We start from the raw sequence: 6,562 nt of genomic DNA, 5'->3' as shown, positions 1-6,562 counted from the left end.
GTACTCATGTTTGGAGCTTATTACTTTGAAAGGATACAGACTAACATCAACAACGGAAAAATGCTCATAGGACAAAACCTGGAAGAAAGCAGGGGCGAGCTGCCAGGTGTCCAGTCCCAGTGTAGTCCCCCAGGGATGCACATAATTTAAACGGCAGTGACAAGTGAGAACACATTCCAAGTATCTCTGATAAGGAAGATTACCATAGCCTTTCCATTGGAGTTTTTTGTTGGATGTCTGTCATGTTAGAACGCAGCTCCCAGGGCACTGCCCTCAGTTACCAAGACTACAGTTCTGCCTCCCCTCCTTGAAGCAATGGCAGGTATTCACCATTCATCACATGTTAGGACATTTAAAAATGAGTGAGAGAGAGATTGGTTGTATTGGAATAAGTGAATGAATTTCAGAGACTCGAAAATGAGAGAATCCACACTAAGGAGGCAAAGTCAAAAAGAAGTAATAAGTTTGAAAGAAAGTGTGTTTTATCTTCTCTTTCTATTCTCCTTTTTTCCTTTTCCCCCGCTCACATTTTCTTCTTGTTACATTTCTGAATAAAAGGTGGATCTGAGAAAGATGTATTTTGTATGGGAGCCAGCAATGGGAGATGAGTTACATACAATAAGAGTAATCAAATAAGTCATAATCAATTAACTGTAGACAACAAGAGCTAAATTTCTATCAACTAAATGAATAACAAATATGGAAAGAGAGGGCATACACACACACACACGCACACACAGATACATATTGTATTTGTCAGGGTTCTTTAGAGGGACGTAATTAATCGGATAGATGCATATTTAAAGGGGAGTTTATTAAAGAATACTGACTCACGTGATCACAAGGCGAGGTCCCACAATAGGCCGTCTGCAAGCTGAGGAGCAAAGAAGCCAGTTTGAGTCCCAAAGCTGAAGAACTTGGAGTCTGATGTTTGAGGTCAGGAAGCATCCAGTACAGAAGAAAGATGTAGGCCAGAAGACTAAACCAGTTCAGTCTCTTCACATTCTTCTGCCTGCTTTTATTCTGGCCATGCTGGCAACTGATTAGATGGTGCCCACACGGGTTGAGGGTGGGTCTGCCTTTCCCAGTCCACTGACTCAAATGTTAATTACCTTTGGCAACACCCTCACAGACACACCTGGAAGAAAGCAGGAACAATACTTTGCATCCTTCAAATCCAGTCAAGCTGATACTCACTATTAACCATCACACACACATATCATAGCCCTGTCCACTGAGAGGTCCCGGGAGAAGTTTCATACCAATAGCAGTGAGCAAAATAGGCACCAAGATCCTGGTTTTTAAATTCCATTTTTTATTAAAAGAAACCATCATCTCTTGGAGAAATGGTAGATTCCAGGACAGAGAATGGAAAATATAAGATGAGTTGCAGGCATCTTTTTGTGCCAGAAAGTAAGAAAATTGTTATTTCCGAAGGACAGGGGGCCACCATTGAATCTGGACCCAGGTTTTGTTGCTCACTACTTGAAAGCTAAACATGAGAGGCAAGGGTTGGTGGGAAGAAAAGCAGGTTTAATTAGAAAGCCAGCAAACTGAGAAGATAGTGAAATAGTGCTCTAAAATACCATCTTAAAATTTAAATTTTACCATAGGGTTTTAAAAGGAAAACTAGATATGAAAAACCTACAGGAGTGGTGCAGAGTGCGCGGTCTGTGAGGTTTGTTCCACATAATTAACTTCAGCCCAATGGTGGCAGACTAATTGCTCGTGACTCCCTCTAAGTGGGAGGACTCTGCGATCTAGGTCTATGCCTGATTTGTTCCAAGATTAGCCTCTAGAATTTCTGAAGCAAGAACATAATTAGATAAGCGTTCAGTGACAGAGGGGAGTGCCCAGAGAGGGAAGGAAAGAACAAGTGAGAGGAGAGGGAAAGAAAAAAAATAAAGTGGGTGACTAAAATGTACTTTTTTTTATAACTGAGGTCCCTGGTAATAGTATGAGGGGCTTCCACTGGCCAAACCTGGAATAAGTGTATCATCAAATAATTGATATTGTTAATATATTTTAATCCATACTGCAATATAGAAATCCTTAAATACATACTGATATAAATAAAGGAAAATCTGATGAAAAACAGAAAATGTACAAAGATTCAGTCTTTACAGAAAACACTTATAAATTAAAAAGAGAAAATTAGTAACTTTACATTGGAAATGACTAGCAGGCACCAGCTTAATCAAATAATCAATTTTAACAACATCAGTATTGGACAATAAAGTCATGTGCCACTTGATAAAATGGAATGAAAAGAGCATGGCATTGCTGATGATATTCCTGCCAAAAATGCATAAACTGAGTCTCATCATAAGGAAATATCAATCAAATCCAAACTGACAGGCGTTCACCAAAGTAACTGGCATATAATCTTTAAAATTGTCAAAGATGTGAAATCAAGGAAAGACTCAGGATTTTCTCCAGATTCAGGGAAATTAAAAAGACATGAAAATTAAATATAACATGACATAATGTGCTAGATGAGTTTACTCTAAATGATATTATTGGGACAACTTTCAAACTATGAATGAAGCATGAAAATTAGATGTTAGCAATGTATTGATTATAGTTTCCTGATTTTTATGGTTTTATTGTGACTCTGTAGGAGAACGTTCTTGTTATATATATATACACCTATAGAATGCTTAAAATGATACCTAATAAGGGAAAGAAAAATGAAATGGCAGTAACTTGAAAAATCATGAAGTTCTGAGAAAAGTGTTATTAAGATTGAGTTTATAAGCCTAACATATCGTCTGATAAAGAGAAAAAATGAAGATACAAAAATAATGAATATCTAATTGAAACAGCAAGATGCCTGATGGTATCAAATGGTGTCTATAACTGCGTGAGAAAGAGCAGAAGCCAAGATGTCCTCAGAGTCACAGGGAAAAGTGAAGAACAAAAGGTGAAGGTAAAGAAGTATCTTCCCTTATGGGTAGGATAAAAGCATCCACATCTAATGACCTGTATATCTGCAGTGAATAGGAGACAATGACAGAACATAAAATACTTGGAATTCTAAATAAATGTTTATTGAAATGAATTGATTAACAGACTTCAGTCCACAGAGGAGTGGGGAAAACATGTATAATAAAGTCAACTGTAGTTGAAAAGGAATGAAATAAAAGTTGCACTAAAGGTTTATGTGTGTTTAGAAATCATTCATTTCTATCAAAATACTACTTTATGTGATTCTGACTACTCTCAGCTGCTTTAGTGGGGGATTGAACAATAATACTACCTTATGTTTGCATTGTGTTTCACATTTACAATTATGTTATTCACTCTTATGGCAATTCTGTAAGTTTCCAGTATGTGGACTTGAAGCTTGACAGATACATAGTTATTATGTGATTTTCTGAGGACTCAAGATTAGCAAATGGCTGACATGTCAACTGACTCCAAAATTCTGTGACCTGTGGTCCTCATGTTTGACACTTAATGTTAATATACTAATCTAAAAAGTGAAGGGATTGATATTGGTAAGAATGCATTTGAAATATTTGCTCGATCTGGTCTGCATTGAACTATTCACACAATACAAGGCAATCCAGATGAAGATTAACGGAAAATGAGAATCAATCAAGGGCTTGTAAGTACGGTAAAGGGAAAGAGCAGGTTTGGTGAAAAGAAAGAGTTGTGAGAATCATGAAGACTAAGACAATTGTACAAAGAAAATATTTGTGAATTTTACCATTTGATAACCTGTATGATCTTCTAATTTCATGATCTTTATCCATTAAACAAAAAAGTTGATCATATGCTTTATATTTCAATTGTGAAGTTATTTACTTTAGTGAAGGAGAAAATGCCTCCACACAAATCTAAGTAGAGTAAAACAACAGCCAAAATCCTCAGAGATGTTAACATGCATAGGAGTTACAGCCTGCTTTTCATCTCTCTGACTTGAAGGCTTAAACTCTTCAATGGTTTTACTGCCCAGAAGTGATGGGCTCCAGCAGGGTTAGCTTATCACTGCAAACCACACTTGGTTACCAGACCTAACTCAAAGAAAATGCAAAATGACTTCAGGCCTTTTGATATTTCAATGCAGATTATGTAATATGTATAGAAGAATAGGAAATGCTCAACATCACACTGAATTGTAGGCTTAAGTCCACAATTCATGAGTTACGTTTGATAACTCATGAATGTCTCTAGTACAATGTGAGCATAGAAATAATAAGAACTAACAATTTGGCTTGTGGAATAACAAAGCAGGTTTAGACAGAATTCAGAATACATAATTTCTACAAACAATGGCAATGTATTACTTTAAATATTATTTCATTTTAGTTTTACAAATATTTTCCGTCCTGATATTGCTGCCTCAATGCTAGGTAAGAGTACAGGGTGAAAGCACATTGAAATCCTCTGTAAGGGTAATGATGATAAGTCAAAGCTCAGTTTGGAGATGTGTTTCTTTTTGTCAACTAGGAAAGTGTTTCAGCCACACAGGGCTGCTGATCTACAGGTGGAATTGCTTTAGGTAGACACAAATCCGAGGAGATTCTTTTTGGAACTTAAGAACACAGCAGACGCTATTTGATTGGATTTGAAGTAACCTCAATTCATCCATGCCCAAATAGAAAATTGTACTTTCTTCTTATACAAGATTATTATAATGGATGCAAAAACATGTGAAAAAAGTATTTAGATGATTTCAAATAAATTCTGCTTAAATAATAAGATGCAAAGTAAATTTTAATACTAAAAGTAGCGCATCATGAAGAATGGGGTACCCACTGCCTCAATCATTTATCCTTTGGTTTATGAACAATCCAATTACACCCTGTAAGTTATTTTAAAATTTGAAATTAAGTTATTATTGTCTACAGTCACCCTATTGTGCTATCAAATAGTAGGTCTTATTCATTTTGTTTTTGTGTGTGTGCCCATTAACTATCCCTACGTTCATCCAGTCCTCCACTACCCTTCCCAGTCTCTGGTAACCATCCTTCTACTCTCTTTGTCCATATGTTCAATTGTTTTGATTTTTAGACCCTGCAAATATAGTGAGAACATGCCATGATTGTCTTTATGTGCCTGGCTTATTTCACTTAACATAATGATCTCCAGTTCTATCCATGTTGTTGCAAATGACTGGATCTCATTATTTTTCTAAAAATATTCACATTGTATGCCAGTTTCAAAACATCTCATGTACTCCATAAATATGTACACCTACTATGTATCCACAAAAATTAACAAAAATCCATTAAAAATAATAAATAATACAAGCAGCACAACATTTGGGATCAACAATTAATTATGAATGATATGATTATGTTGTCCCTAAAATAATTTTATTCATATAATATGTAACAGTGGTCATATTTTTATTTTGGATAAAGTGTTAAGAAAAAACGGTGTCTGTCATTATCTGGTCATGCTTTTAGTGCAGCTAAGGGAGCACAGTGAAATTAAAATATGTGTCATCTAGTGGCCAAATAACTTATTGCCCTTTAATTATATTTGGACAATGAGAGAGGGGGCAAATATACGTTTAACATTCCTCTTGCCTTTTCCAAATGAGATGAAGGAATACAGATACTGCCAAAGAAAATTTTTACAAGAAGGGGTTAAACATACAAGGGAGGCTTTATTCAAGACTATGGCAAATAGAGGTGAAGACAATTTCAAAAGGAGATTGAGACTGAACTCAACGCTGTTGAAATAAAAAGTGGAAAATTTTTAAGAACTGGCATAAGAGAGTGGAAAAGTACTGAAGGAACTTAAAGGGAGGTCAGTCAATGTGATTACCAAAATTTTTGGCAAATTGGCATGTATAAAAATTAGGCTACCCTTCCAGGAGACTGGAAGAGATGGGCACTACATTCTGTGACCTGGGACAGCCCACAGTCCATGAGAAAGGCATCCTTGAGTTATAAAAATGTCAAGAAGCTAGGAGAAGATTTATGTCTCAAACGGAAAGTGGAAGAATTTATAATTGCACATTTTCTAAAGTAAATGTTCTTTTTCTTTTTTTTTTTTTTTGGTTTGTTTTCTTGAGACAGAGTCTCACTCTGTCACCCAGGCTGGAGTTCAGTGGCGAGATGTTGACTGACTGCAACCTCCTCCTCCTGGGTTCAAGTGATTCTCCTGCCTCAGCCTCCCTAGTATCTGGGACTACAGGCATGCACCACAACGCCCAGCTTATTTTTGCTTTTTTTTTTTTTTTTTTTTTTTAATGGAGACAGGTTTTCACCATGTTGGCCAGGCTGGTCTCGAACTCCTGACCTCAAGTGATTCGTCCACCTCGGCCTCCCAAAGTGCTGGGATTACAGACATGAGCCAATGCACCTGGCCTGTTTTCTTTTTTTAAAAAAAGAAAGAAAATCAGAGGACTATATTCGGAAAGAAACCTCTCTAAAGATTAGCCCAGCTGCTGGTAATATTAAGGCATTCGTGGTCAACACACACACATACACACACACACACTCAATTTTTCCTCCTCCACACTGTTTCATGCCAACATGGTGTGTTCGTCCTTTCTCACATTGCTGTCAGGGAATTTCTAAAGAGGTTTAATTGACTCAGAGTT

Source organism: Macaca thibetana, chromosome 17, assembly GCF_024542745.1.
Source record: "Macaca thibetana thibetana isolate TM-01 chromosome 17, ASM2454274v1, whole genome shotgun sequence".
Lineage (NCBI taxonomy): Eukaryota > Metazoa > Chordata > Mammalia > Primates > Cercopithecidae > Macaca > Macaca thibetana.
This window is presented reverse-complemented; position numbering follows the sequence as displayed.